This window comes from Sinocyclocheilus rhinocerous, unplaced genomic scaffold, assembly GCF_001515625.1.
Source record: "Sinocyclocheilus rhinocerous isolate Xijiao unplaced genomic scaffold, SAMN03320098_v1.1 scaffold412, whole genome shotgun sequence".
NCBI classification, from domain to species: domain Eukaryota; kingdom Metazoa; phylum Chordata; class Actinopteri; order Cypriniformes; family Cyprinidae; genus Sinocyclocheilus; species Sinocyclocheilus rhinocerous.
Window position 1 is genome coordinate 1406133 of NW_015642498.1, and position 14353 is coordinate 1420485.

General features: G+C 38.6%; 1 long non-coding RNA gene across 1 annotated transcript in view; it reads right to left on the minus strand.

Moving 5' to 3' along the window:
* Positions 1-1632: 1632 nt before the first annotated feature.
* LOC107755910 (uncharacterized) overlaps positions 1633-14353 on the minus strand; it is an 18386-nt gene continuing 5665 nt past the window's right edge. The window contains exon 3 of the long non-coding RNA XR_001641752.1: positions 1633-1780. This is a non-coding gene — a long non-coding RNA (uncharacterized LOC107755910). The remainder of the gene's footprint in view (positions 1781-14353) is intronic.

Sequence of the window (14353 nt, forward strand, 5' to 3'; positions counted from 1 at the left end):
ATTGGGCATTATGGCGGTGTGGCAAGACTCAATCCTCTCTTCAGTGAAGACACATGAAAACCCACTTGGAATTTGCAAAAAAGCACCTAAAGGACCTTCAGACTGAGAGAAACAATATTCTCTGGTCTGATGAACCTCAATTCCAAACATCATGTTTGAAGGAAACCAGCTCTGCTCATCACCTGCAGAGTGCCATCCCAAAAGTAAAGAGTGCTGGTAGCAGCCTCATGCTGTGGATCTGTTTTTCAGCGGCAGGGACTGAGGAACTCGTCAGAGTAGAAGAAAAGCTCAATGCACCAAAATATTGAGATAGCCTTAATGAAAACCTAGTCTAGAGCATTCAGAACCTCAGACAGAAGGTCTGAAGAAGGTTCACCTTCCAACAGGACAATGAACCTAAACACACAGCAAGTAAAGGTGCTTCAGCTAAATATTTAGTTACTTATGCAATGTACTAATTTCTTTTATTTTTTTTTTATCAATTTACGAGGTTGTGACAATTCTGTTTTTGCTTTGTCGATATGGTGCATGGAGTGTAGATTGATATGGGAAAAAAAGTAATTTAAAGCAGTTTTACATAAGGCAGGAACATAACATGAAAAAAATGAATACTTTCGCAAGGCACTGTACATATGTAATAGACTCATACAACTTTTGAGTAGTCTCCAGCTGAATGTTGTCTATCTGGCAGTTGCTTTAGAGATGTTGAAGAAGGGAATCTGCTTCTCACTTATCTCTCCAAAACTGCCCACAGTGGTTTGACAATGCTCAAGTCAGGTGACTTGTCTGGCCAGGGCAGAGGTCTGTGTTGTGTTTTTTTTTTTTTGTGGAAACAGGATCTTCAAGGGGAATATTGAGGTTTGCTGTCACGTTGCAGCTGTAGTTCTGTATTGTTTGGACACACTCAGTGGTTTGACAGTGCTCAAGTCAGGTGACTTGTCTGGCCAGGGCAGAGGTCTGTGTTGTGTTTTTTTTTTTTTGTGGAAACAGGATCTTCAAGGTGAATATTGAGGTTTGCTGTCACGTTGCTGCAGTAGTTGTGTTGTCTGGACACAATTCTTTTTAAGTGCTCAACAGTCCCTATCATCTGCTTTCAGTTTTCACCCACTATCTTTCTTCACTAAAGTCTCGCCATGCTTTGTGTACGCAGTCATAATCGTGAAGACTGTTGTTCTTTAAACACCAAACAATTGAGTCACAAATATAATTACAAATGCTCCTGCTAAACAGGCATCCATGATTTGTCCTACACAATTTATATTAACCTCTATAATAATAGGTGATCACATTATTTTATCCAACTCCTCCATGGCATGTGTATGTATGATTTGAGTAAAGTTTGGGCACAAGTTTGGGCACAAATATCTGCACTCTCGGATAGTGAATGAGATCCACTGTGGGAGGAAAAAGGATCTAATAAAGAGAAGAGCACACAACTCCAACACAGACAAACTAACTGTCAAACTAACTTCCAGGATTGTAGAAAGTTTTATGCAAGTAATTCCACAAGCGAGACTTTAAGTTTATTCATATAACCAGGCTAACACCTCCGTAATGTGTCAAATCAGTCATTCGCCAACGAGAATGTAATGATACGCTTCTCCCTGTCTGCATAAGAGTGAGTCATGCGGGGAGGCCCCTCCTCACCCCCGGGGCCCACGTGCGTCTCTCATTCGGCGGTTTAGAGATCACTGGCGTTCCTCACCAGAGGCTTGGCCACACGCCTGTCAGTGCCTGATGGATGGCGTGACACCCAGCCGCTACCCTGTCATCTTTGCCACTGAATGGGTAAGAGAGAGCGACAAGAGAGTGGGATGTAAGAATCTGCATTTTAAAGGAATAATTCACCTAAAAATGAAGACTTATTTACTCACCTTGTTGTCATTTCAAATGTAAATTATGTTCTTTCTTACTTGGAAACAAAACAAATTTGGGATAATATGTTGGCAATATTTTCAATATGTGAATAAGGACTCAGGCTGTCAAGCTCCAAAATGACAGAAAAAAGCGTCATTTAATTTTTTGGCAAACTATTCCTTTAAGGGAAAGAGATAAATAGGAAAAAATAATGAGAAAGAGCGAGTGAGGCAATCGAGGGCGAGAAGGAGAGACCCTTGTACTGTGACTTCAATGTGGCTGATTCGTTCTGCGGGCTAAGTTAGATTGCAGAGAGCGCGTGGGTGTCCATCAGTTTGCCTGCCTGTCAGAGCCTGGTGACAAGGCCAGGGCTGGCTGAACAACACGAGGAAAGAAAAGACGAGCAAAAGAGAAACACTTTTATGAATCTTCATGGAAATGAACCTTTGGGGGAGGGTCTGGACTATTTCCCCCATCCGGCCTCCCTGTCAGTGTAACCCTCATGGTTAACATGCAGTTGATCACAAAGTCCAGCCAATCAAAACCAAGAGGCAAAATAACCATGTTCATGCATCTTGTATGAACCAGCAGCCTGATTTTCTCACATGAAACCCAACAATTGTAAATTCACCACATCTGCAATCACACATGCAATAGATTTCAGACTCTTTAGCTGTGTTCACTCGTTCACTCATTCCTAAATAGTTCATGGCAGTTGAGTGCACTATATCAGAAAGGAGTGAACGAAATAAGTGAATAGATTCGGACGGTGACATATACACTGCGCGTGAGACTTGGAGCTGTTGCAAAAACATCATCACATATGTACTTTTATATTACATGTACCTTATTTTAGAAAATAATATTAATAGCAATAACACTCAAAATGACTTTATATTGTAATTATACATACCTCCGCGTCAGCTTTGTGGTTTCATCGATGGTATATTATTAATTTGTTTTGTAATGCTTTTATGTTCATAATCATTCAATACTATTAAAATACTGAGAACAAAAATAAACACACATTAACACATGTTCATAATTTTATGTATTTATTATTTTAGTATCTTGACACTCTCCCGAGCAGCGTTTTGAGCTCAGATAAGATAATGGTCGTAGAGCGCCCTCAGGCGACCGTTAATTTTACATCAGAATGAATAGGCTACCTACTGTGATTAACTAACATTTTTAAATTATCCACCAAATTATCATCATTTTTGTAAGTTAACAACGATGCCACCTCAGTAAATTAGTAAAATATTAAACTGAGTTACTGCCTACATAACATATTTTAATATAAATAATGTATGAAATAAACGTTAAAGCAGAAATAATAAAGATGTAAACGGCATCTCAGAATCAGAATCAGAATCAGAATTAGCTTTATTCGCCAGGTGTGTGCAAACACACGAGGAATTTGTTGTGTTTTTTTTAAGGTGCTCCTGGTACATACATACATGCATACATACATACATATCTGACGTGAGAAAAAAATAAATAAAAATTAAATAGTAAAAACTTAACAATAAATAATGTGTATGAATCTGGAACAGTAGATTTATGTACAGATTTGTGCATTATTTACTCTATATAGAACTGTATAAATAAAGAGATATGCATATGTATTTACATAATACTTGAGAAAGAGGCAATAATTAAGGATGTAGAATGATCAGTGTGTATTTGGCCTGTTTGTACAAGTCTTTGTCCCCACTCCTGTAGGCATCCTCTTTGGCCAGAGTAGTTTAACTTTGCCACTCTTATCTCCCTATTCAGTGTGTATTTGGCCTGTTTGTACAAGTCTTTGTCCCCACTCCTGTAGGCGTCCTCTTTGGCCTGGCGAAGCTGTTTGAGTTTTGCACTTAACCAAGGTTTGTCGTTGTTAAATGTTAAATAAGTCCTGGTGGGAACACACATGTCCTCACAGAAACTGATGTAGGATGTCACGGTGTCAGTAAGCTCATCCAGATCAGTAGCTGCAGCCTCAAAAACACTCCAATCAGTAAGTTCGAAGCAGGCCTGTAAATCCTGCTCTGCTTCAGCAGTCCTTCTCTTTACAGTTTTCACTACAGGCTTAGTAGATTTAAGTTTCTGCCTGTAGGCTGGTAGAAGATGAACCAAACAATGATCAGAGAGTCCCAGCGCTGCTCGGTGGACAGCGTGGTATGCTTCCTTTAAAACAGTGTAGTTGTTCTGTGTGTGTGATCTTGATTGGCCAACAGTTCTAGCGCGGCGCTCACTCGCGCGTCAGGAGGAATGTACACACTCACCAGAATAAACGAGGAAAACTCCTGCGGTGAAAAAAAAGGCTTACAGTTAATGAAGAGAGCTTCCAAATTTGGGCATCACATCTTTTTTAAAACTGTCACGTCTGTACACCAGCCTTCATTGATATAAAAACATAATCCACCGCCTCTCGTTTTCCCCGATAACTCGGTGACGGGGTCCGCTCTGAACAGCTGGAAGCCCGTTAGATGTAACGCGCTGTCCGGGATGGCTCCGTTCAGCCAGGTTTCCGTGAAGCAGAGCGCAGCGGAGTTTAAAAAGTCCTTGTCTGTGCCGGTGAGGAGTCGTAGTTCGTCTGATTTATTTGCTAGGAAGCGGAGATTCGCCAGATGAATGCTCGGCAGCGGAGTCCTAAAACCGCGCTGTCGGAATTTCACGAGCGCGCCGGCGCGCTTCCCTCGCTTGCGTCGCCTGGAGCGCTTGTATAGGAACGCAGCTCCTCCGACTAAAATGTCCAGTAAAACATCTGAATGCTCAAATGTCGGCAGAAAGTTATTTGGTGTGCTATTTCTGATGTCCAGGAGTTCGTTCCTAGTAAAGCTGATCGGGAAAAAATTGCTTAAAACAGGACAAACAAACAAAAAAAGTACAAGTACCAAGTAGCGACAAACCATGGCTGCCATCAGCGGCGCCATCTTGCAATCAGAATAATCTCTCATTCAAACTCGCTCGCTCCCGCTCTCGCTTCCAGCTTGTTGGTTCTCCGCATTGGATTGTGGGAAATAGTGCTTCAGCGAGTGTACATCGGTTGTACACTCGAAATCAGAATGCATTGTGGGTAAATAGTAGTGGACGAATGTAGGGAATGAAGTCGTTCACTCAGAATTCGGACAGCACTACAAAATGGCTGACACCCGATATAGTGCACTATATAGTGGATAGCAAGCGGTTTCGGACACAGATTTTGTCTGGAAAACCCTGTGATGTCACTGATTTTTGTACAACTGAGCTGGAAATATAATAACTGTTCCAGTAATCTGACGACTAATTCTTACGATTGGAGAGAGAAACTCTTTCGTTTTAGCATCTGTCCAATTTGATGACATTTCTGTCTGCGACATACTGTATAGATAATCATGATTTTCAACTTCACAGACTTACTATTAAACGGCGCGTAAGCCTGTGAGTAATCGTGTCAGCTCCTTCAGAACTTGTGAAGTGATTGACTAGAACTCTTTGACAGCAGACGTCTGAGCTTACTAGCCTTGTATATGCTCCAACAGTTAATCTTACAGCTTTGTTCACTCTTATCATTTATATAGACCTTTTTTTCTGGCAACTTCTTAAACTGGCAAATTGCTGCAGCGGCATCTGGTACTGTAGAGTTATTCTGATGCAACTTCACAAAATAAGTGATTATGGAAAAAATACAAATGGAAACAAAGTACTCATTGAAAAAAAAAAACAAGCACTAGAACAAAACACTTAAATTGAGAAATCAAAGAAACATAAAATTGTTCTAAAGAAAATGTGTTTCTTTTATCTGTCAACAAATAAGAAAGCTGGAATAAATCAGATGGTATACTATCTACTAAGGATGTGCATCTCCATAACTGAGGCCGATGCATAGCCAACAATACGATACATTAAAGATACATATGCATGTAAGCACCTACCGATGCGATGCGATGCGATACAATTCACCCCTATTACAGATGTAGTGTGATCCGAATTTGATTCGATTCAACACAATGTGATTCAATGCAATACAATGCAATGGGGGGAAAAATTATGCTAAGTAATACAGTATGGTACAGATAGTCTGCTTTTATTTCTTTGGTACAGACAGCCATGTTAATCTATATTCTATGTGACTCTCAGGACAAGCCTCTAAATAATAAAAGTATAGCGTATCCACTAATAATTATATATAAATCTGTTTTTACGGATGCAAATATGTTAGAAAAAATGCATCGCGATACAAATGCCAACTTGTATCAGATGCACACTTTCTTAAATCTATGCATTACATCGTTAACTTTTATACTGATGCGAATCGGTGAATCTTACTATCCCTACTAACTACTAATCACATGACAATAAGGAGAAAGCTATAAAACAAACTAGTGAGTATGAGTTCGGCATGATGGCAACAACCTATGTAGCCTCATTTAGCCACTTTGTTAGCAACTGCATTTTTCAAGACATATACAGTAAAAAAACATTTTGAAAATCAGGAGTGAAGTGTAACTAATTTTTTTTTTTTTTTTTTATGTTTTAGAATAAAACATGAAAATAACTTGAGCCTGTGTTAACCACAGACCTTATTTCAGGCATTTAACTAAAAACCCATTAAAAAAAACACTCTGAAGTATAACTATTTTTTTTTTTTTTTTTTATGTTTTAGAATAAAACATGAAAATAACTTGAGCCTGTGTTAACCACAGACCTTATTTCAGGCATTTAACTAAAAACCCATTAAAAAAAACACTCAACTTCAAGATGATGGCACCAGAAGATGCAAAGACATTTCCAGGTTTTTGGGCTCATTCCTGCAGCACTCTCTTTAAATGAGCCTTTTTCCTTTTTACTCTTTTAGCTCTGATAAAAGCCCATGTGCTGAAACGCATTAGCAAACACAAGACAGCCTCGAGTTCAATCTTTTGATTCTTTGATTTCTCGATTCTACAAGTGTTGCTGGTTTTGTGTGCAATAAGCACTTTACAGTGGCATCTCAGCAATGGGTCCCGTTGTTCACGCATGACATCTAAATGGAAACATGCTGTTAAATTTAACCTGTACCTGTGAAAGCTTCTAGTGAATTTTAAATAGTTTTGCTTCAGGATGCTATCAGACATCATACACAACACAATGCTAAAAATATTAATCATACAGAGTAAACAAAAATGTCAAAGTCAAATAATCATCATATACTGCAGAGGTCCAACAACATGCTGATGAGGTCCAGAAATGCATTGATAATTTCGGATTCTAAACGTTTCTTGGCATTAAAATTGTACTCTCAGGTTTTACTAAAGACACGCAGTGACGAATTATTGCTGAAAAGGTGTGGACACAGTTATTTTTGACCTTATTGAATATGCATTTGTAGAAGTCTCCCTTTCAGACGCAAAATTTATGGGAGAAGAGTATTTAAATTAATCACGCAACGTGTTTTACAAACGTTTGCGCTCCTCAAATTACTGGCATTTGCGACATTATTAAACGCCCAAAAAATCATGTCTTAAACTATTTCGTGCTTGAAATGGCTGCAATTATTGTTGCACCGTAGAAAACAGAGAGCGCATGGTAGAAGGGAGAGGATTTTTTCCACATATATTAATTTATTTGGAATGCCAGAAGAACACATTATCCAAACATATCGTTTGCCAAGCCATGTTATTTTTAATTTGCTTCAGGAAATAAAAGACGACTTGGAACCCTCAACTAGGAGTCATGCAAAACCAGGTCTATCAAAACTTCTAGCAAACCTTAATTTTTTGGCCTCCGGTTCTTTTCAACGTACTGTGGCTTCTTTATTTCTTTATTCTTTACTTGCGACTACGCTAATTTGCGCTGCGCTTGGTATATTGCGTTGGTCGATATGTAAACGAGATGTTGCGTCTGTGTTCTTTAATTTGCACATTGTTAGTAAATCACCGGCATAAATTTCCCCTCCCATTGGCGCTGTTTTGGAATTGCGCTCTCACGCTAATTTGCCCTGTTTAGTAAAACTGGCCCATAATCGAGTGTTTATCCTCATTGCAAATTAATCTGTATTTAACATAATCTGAGTTATATTTTTTATGGAGTGTCACATAACCTGTCCATATTGGCATCTGTCTAATTTTTTATCAAGTGACAGATGAATTTGTAACACCATATAATAGAGTCTGATTGGTTAACCTCTGATATTAACAATATCTTAAATGGGAAGCATTTTACCTCCTTTCTGAAAGAGAAGATGAAAGATAAGTACATTTTATTATGGTATTGTAACCGTGATTGTTTTTATGGTTATTTGCATTTTACTGGTTGCATTTTGCTTCCTGTTTATGACCCTGGAACACCACCCACCAGTTGAGAAACAATTATTTATATAGCCCACATGGCAAATTAGTTCGACTCCATGTTTTTTTTGCTCACTACCAACCACATGCTATTTTAAAAAGACATACGGACCAAGGCCAGCATATTTTGTCATGCAAAATGCTGTGCATAACTAAGCAGGCAGTAAGTTCTTTTTTTTCTCACACATGGATGAGTCACCTCAACACATGTCACTCACAGAATGGGACCAATTCTGTGCATTTGATTACCTGGGCTATTGGAATAGTTCTCAACATGACAGCCACTATTTGCAGGGATCAATCGGAAAAAACGACCACCCCGTGAGCCGGTCTGATAGCATTTATAAGGCTCTAGATAAGATCTAGTTTCCTTAAACACTTAAGCGTTATGAATTGATATTCTGCATGTGTCTAAATCATTCACAAAGATAAACAAAAGCCCCTGCTCAACTCTTTAAGGGATGCAGAGCCTCGTCTTAGGTCACAGTCATCTATTACCTCATCGATCTGTTGACTCAAATAGACACGTTCACTGCGTTTGAATGTGATTGTGAAGCTGGTGTGATTGTTCAAATTAAAGCTCCAAGATGTCCAGATGATGCAGTGGTTTATCTTAAATGGTACTGCTTTGTGTTAAGTGATAATCAAATGTAATTACTGTGCACTTTACAGAAGTGTTGGTATAAGATGATTGCGTGATGCTAATTGTAACTCTCATGGTATAAATACTGTTCTCCCGTACTGACACTGGTTATTCAGTAGAGAACAACCGATACCGATAGCTATCTAGTTTGGACCACACTGGCAGATACCAATTAATCAACCGATAGTTTTTTTTTAAAAAAATGGATACGGAATGAAAACTAAAATAGTGCTTTACTACTAAAACAGCACTGAACCATACCTGATACACTGAACCTTTGTAAATGCATAAAAATATTAATATTAATGATAATATTGTATATTGTATCATTAAACTTAGTTCATAGTTTATTATCGGTCCCGATTAATCGGCAAAACCGATCAATCGGTCGACCTCTATTATTCAGCTTATACAATGTTGATGTGTGAGTGTCTTCCTAATTAATTCCTAATGTCACCCAATGTGGCTGCAAAAAATGCGTCTAGGGCTCACAGTGAAAATATAATTCAGTGCTCTGCATATCGGTGCATGCATTTACATATACAATCTTACACTGCTTAAGCAACCTAACACCATATAAATGCTTTGACAGTTTTCTTAATTTTATCATTACAAACTGAACAAAAGAGGAAGATTTTTGCCTATTACCCAGATTTTGGTATGACTATGTGCATGTGTTTTGAAGTCAAAACTGAAATCTATCATTTTGAATAACTACTACTCTAAACACTCAAGAAAACAATGCCAATGTTAGACTCTTCAACATAAAACCAATAAAAAAATATTTAAATTAAATACACAAATGTGCGGCTCATACAAGCAATGGCATTCCATCTTTTTTCCGATGAGATACCATTCACACATCAGTATTAGGGAACACTATTCACTATTCACTAATTGCTTAGCATGCATATTACTAGCATTTTGGCTGTTTATTAGTATTTATAAAGCACATATTAATGTCTTAATCTGCACCCCATTCTAGATCCCTTAACCCTACCCAATACCTAAACATAACTACTAAAAACTACCTTACTTACTATCAATAGGCAGCAAATCAGGAGTTTACTGAGTGAAAACTCTTAGGCTACGTTTACACTAGTGCGTTTTCATTTTAAAATGCATAACTTTTGCTACGGTTATGCCTGTCTTTTACACTACTCCGGCATTTTTGACCCTCGAAAACAGAGCCTTTTGAAAATGCCGCAGGCCCTATTTTAGTTTGAAAACTCCGGGTTTGCGTTTCAGTGTAAATGGACCAAAACTGAGACTTTTGAAAACGATGGTGTGGCTGCCCACATTCACTCTACGTATCCTTGATGACCGTGTAAACAATAGCATCATGCTCATTGTTGTACCCATAGATATGTATTGGTAGATTTCCCATTCGACCGCACCAAGCAAGTAGACGCATCCTCCATCTAAATAATAGGACATCTACCTATACATATCTATGGTTATACCTGTATGAATGGTCATGTTTCTGAAAAGCAGTGAAAACGCCAGTGTAGATGAGGATCGTTTTCATTTTAAAACGCCATTTTAAAGTGAAAAAGCATTAATGTAAACAGGGCCTTCGTTAATAGTTAATGTGTTCCCTAATCTAAATTGTACTATACCAACAAACTCGTAAACGCTGTGATATTTTTTTCATAATAGTTACTAAAGTACTACAGTTAATATAGTGTGCAATTGAAACTGCAGAGCAGCAGTGCTGATTCATGGAAAAGAAGGCAGGGTATCAATCACAGGATGTGGCGCAACTGTCCATTTAGCACGTTTACATAGAAAAACAAATAAAAGCAGTGGAGATTACTGTAAACAGCTCTGACAGAGTTTTATGATTGGTCCAAAGCAGACTTCATACATCACCGCGTTCTGTCCTCGTACATGCTCATACAATCTAAAAAATGCTGGGTTAAAAACAACCCAACTTGGGTTATTTGGCAACCCAGCGCTGGGTAAATATTGGACAGAACACATGCAGGGTTATGATGACCCAGCTGGTTGGGTTAAATGTTTTTACCCACCATGCTGGGTTGTTTAATTTGTCATCTATTGTTTAAAAATTATTATACTGCTGGCTTAAAATGAGCTGGAAATTAAAAATCACACACAGAATTACTATAGGCAACAGCAATAATCAAAAGATGAACATTTATTATTAAGCAAGAACACCCATGGACAAAATATAAGACAAATTGAATTTATTTGGGTGAATACAGCATAGTTTACAATATTACATACATTTAAACTCGTTTAACAAGCATTTTAAAAATAAAAAGGCACATTTAAAAGTAGCATTTTAATTTAAGTGTATTCAACCGTTCTCTGTAATGGCTTTTTAGCAAAATAGTGCTAATTCTCATGCCGGTGTGTCGCCAAAATCTGAGCCGGTGAAGGGCTGCTGTTCATCGGGGGAACTGCGAACTTTAGACAGCGGCCTCGTGTTTCACTCGTAGCTGAGAGATGGTGTGACTGACTCCAAAACCTGCCCAAAAACAAACAGTACTGAAATTAGAGAACATATTTTAACATAAAATTAACTTACACTCAGTATTCTAACAAATAAAATCAATTTATGTTATGCAAGGCAAAGGCGTTTCCAGCGCGAAACGACCGCTGCTGACGCAGCTGACATCTCGTCCTTATGTTGCGTTGCGTAAAATAATATAATTTACACCACATTAAAGATTTTATAAATGAAATATAATGTATACAAACCTTTATTTTCCGGAAAGAGTGCACCAAATTGGTGGCAGCGGAGCTGAGAACTGCTCTCTCCTGTGGACTTAAAAAGCCCGTGCTCTCAGCAGCTGCGTTATTGAGAAGTTCCACCGGAGACAAGCTCAACCCAGCGGTTAGGTAGAAAAAATTAACCCAGCGTTAAAATGACCCTGCACCTGGGCAAACATATTAAAAAATAACACAATAAAATGACCCAACAAGCTGAACCCAGCATTTAGGTAAAAAAATAAAATAAAATAACCCAGCACCTGGGTAAAAATATTAAAAACAACCCAATAAAATGACCCTACAGGCTGATCCCAGCATTTGGGTTAAAAAAATAACCCAGCATTTTTTAGAGTGTACCAATAATCCTGTTCTTTGTTCACACACAGTATGACACTGGTATATTACTGATAATGTTACAACCAAAAAATGATTTACCAGTATTTTTCAAAAGGTTTGAAAACTGTCCACACATAATCTCTTAATGATTATTTACCAGTAAAGGCTGTACATGTGAAAGTTAAAACAGTAATATTTTATATACGGTCATGTGAAAAAGCTATTGAATTCCATGGTTTTCTGTATCAGGACATAAAAAAATTCTGGTCCTCAGCAAATTAAAATTTGGAAAATAAAACTTTAGATGAACAACAACACATGACATATCACACTGTGCCATTATTTATTTAAAAAACAAAGCCAAAATGGAAAAGCCATGTGTGACAAAGTTAGGACACCGACACCCTATGATTCAGTTGCCTGTAGATCCCCTTTAAGCAGCAATAACTTGAAGTAATAATTTTCTGTATGACTTTATCAGTCTCTCACATTGTTCTGGAGGAATTTTGGCCCACTCTTATTTACCACGTTGCTTCAGTTTATTGAGGCTTGTGGGCAGTTGTTTATGCACAGCTCTTGCCACAGCATTTCAGTCAGGATGAGCTCTGGAATTTGACTGGCTATTGCAACACCTTGATTCTTTTCTTTTCAGTCGTTCTGTTGTAGATTTGCTGGTGTACTTGGGATCATTGTCCTGTTGCATTACCCAATCTTGGCCAAGCTTTAGCTGTCGGACGGATGGCCTCACATTTGACTCTAGAATACTTTGAATAGTATACAGAGGAGTTCACGGTTGACTCAGTGACTGTGAGGTTCCCAGGCCCTGTGGCTACATAAGCCCAAAATCATAATCCCACTTTTGGTATGAGGTGTTTTGCTGATATTCTCTTCTTCGAGGCAAAGGACCTCGAGACGGGAATCAAACTCGGGACGCTGCGAGCACAGTTGCGCTGTGTGTCGGCGCACTAACCATGAGGCTATTGGCACCAACGCTCTTTAGGTTTTCACCAAATGTGGCACTGTGCATTATGGCCAAACATATCCACTCTGGTCTCATCTGTTCAGGACATTGTTCTAGAAGTCTTATGGTTTGTTAAGACGAAACTTTGCAAACCTAAGCCATGCTGCCATGTTTTTTTTTTTTTTTTTAGAAATTAGAGGCTTTCCTCTGGCAACCCTTCCAAACATGCCATACTTGTCCCATATTTTTCTAATTGCACTGTAATGAACTTTATTATTTAACATGTTAACTGAGGCCTGTAGAGTTTGCGGTGAAGTTCTTGGGTTGTTTGCCATTTCTCTGAGCATTACACAGTCTAATCTTAGGGTGAATTTACTGGGACGTCCACTCCTGGGAGGATTGGTGTCTGTTTTGAATGTCTTCCACTTGTGAATAAGCTTCCTCACTGTAGAATGATGGACTTCATTGTTTTGGAAATGGCCAGATTACTGATGGCAGCAACAATCGCTTCTCTAAGGCTGATGATACACTGGGCAACTTTTTGAGCAATGTTGCTGGGCAACTTTGGGAAATGTTGCTGTCAATGGGCAACAAGGTGAGACACAGGGCTCACGACCGATCTAAAATATCCAGATAGAAATATCCATTCGCAATGGAAAATGCCCAAGCAACATTGCTAAAAAAAAAGTTGCCCGGCAAAATTGCTCAAAAAGTTTCCCCGTGTATCATCAGCCTAAGATCATTGCTGATGTCTTACCTCAATGACATTGTGTTAACACACACCTGAAGGCTCCAGACCAGCAAACTACTAAAACCTCTGCTTTCATAGAGGGGCTCACACTTGCTGATGAACAGTTAAACAAAGGTATTTGATTAGCAGTACCTGACCGTTACTTATGCTGCGTTCAAGTCCTCCTGGCACGTTCGTACTTACGAGTTGACAAGTCGTAATTACGATGTCAGGTGCGTTCAAGTCAGTTTAGTCGGCACAAGATGGCGGTGTACCTTCTTTTAATAAATTACAAGAAAATACAACAGGGTCTGTTAACTCTGCTTATAGAAAATGAAGAGCAAAGAATTCGCATCAGGTGTGTTTTGCGTTTTTAATATTTTTAAAACATGCAACATGGCAAATCAAAAGATTTTTCACCTATAGGTGCAAAAATGATAGCATTTTTTTACTTGGATTTCATTAACTAGCTGCGTAACAAGAACATGACCAATTTAAGTTTATAGGACAACTAAACTATCAATTTAACAAAAAATTACCGTCAACTACAGACGTGTCATCCATCGATTCCGCCATGTTTCTCATTGACACGCCCCCAACTCGGAAACTCGGGGCTTAAAGAAAATTTTGAGTTTCCCACTCGTAATAACGACTTTGTGGTGGCGTTCATGTGCGTTCAACTCGTAAATACGATCTATCCGACATGACTTGAACGCAAAGGCAATGCACCGGCGTTAGAGTTTATCTGAGGATAGTGTAAGAAGGATTCAACAGATCACACGCAACTGCAG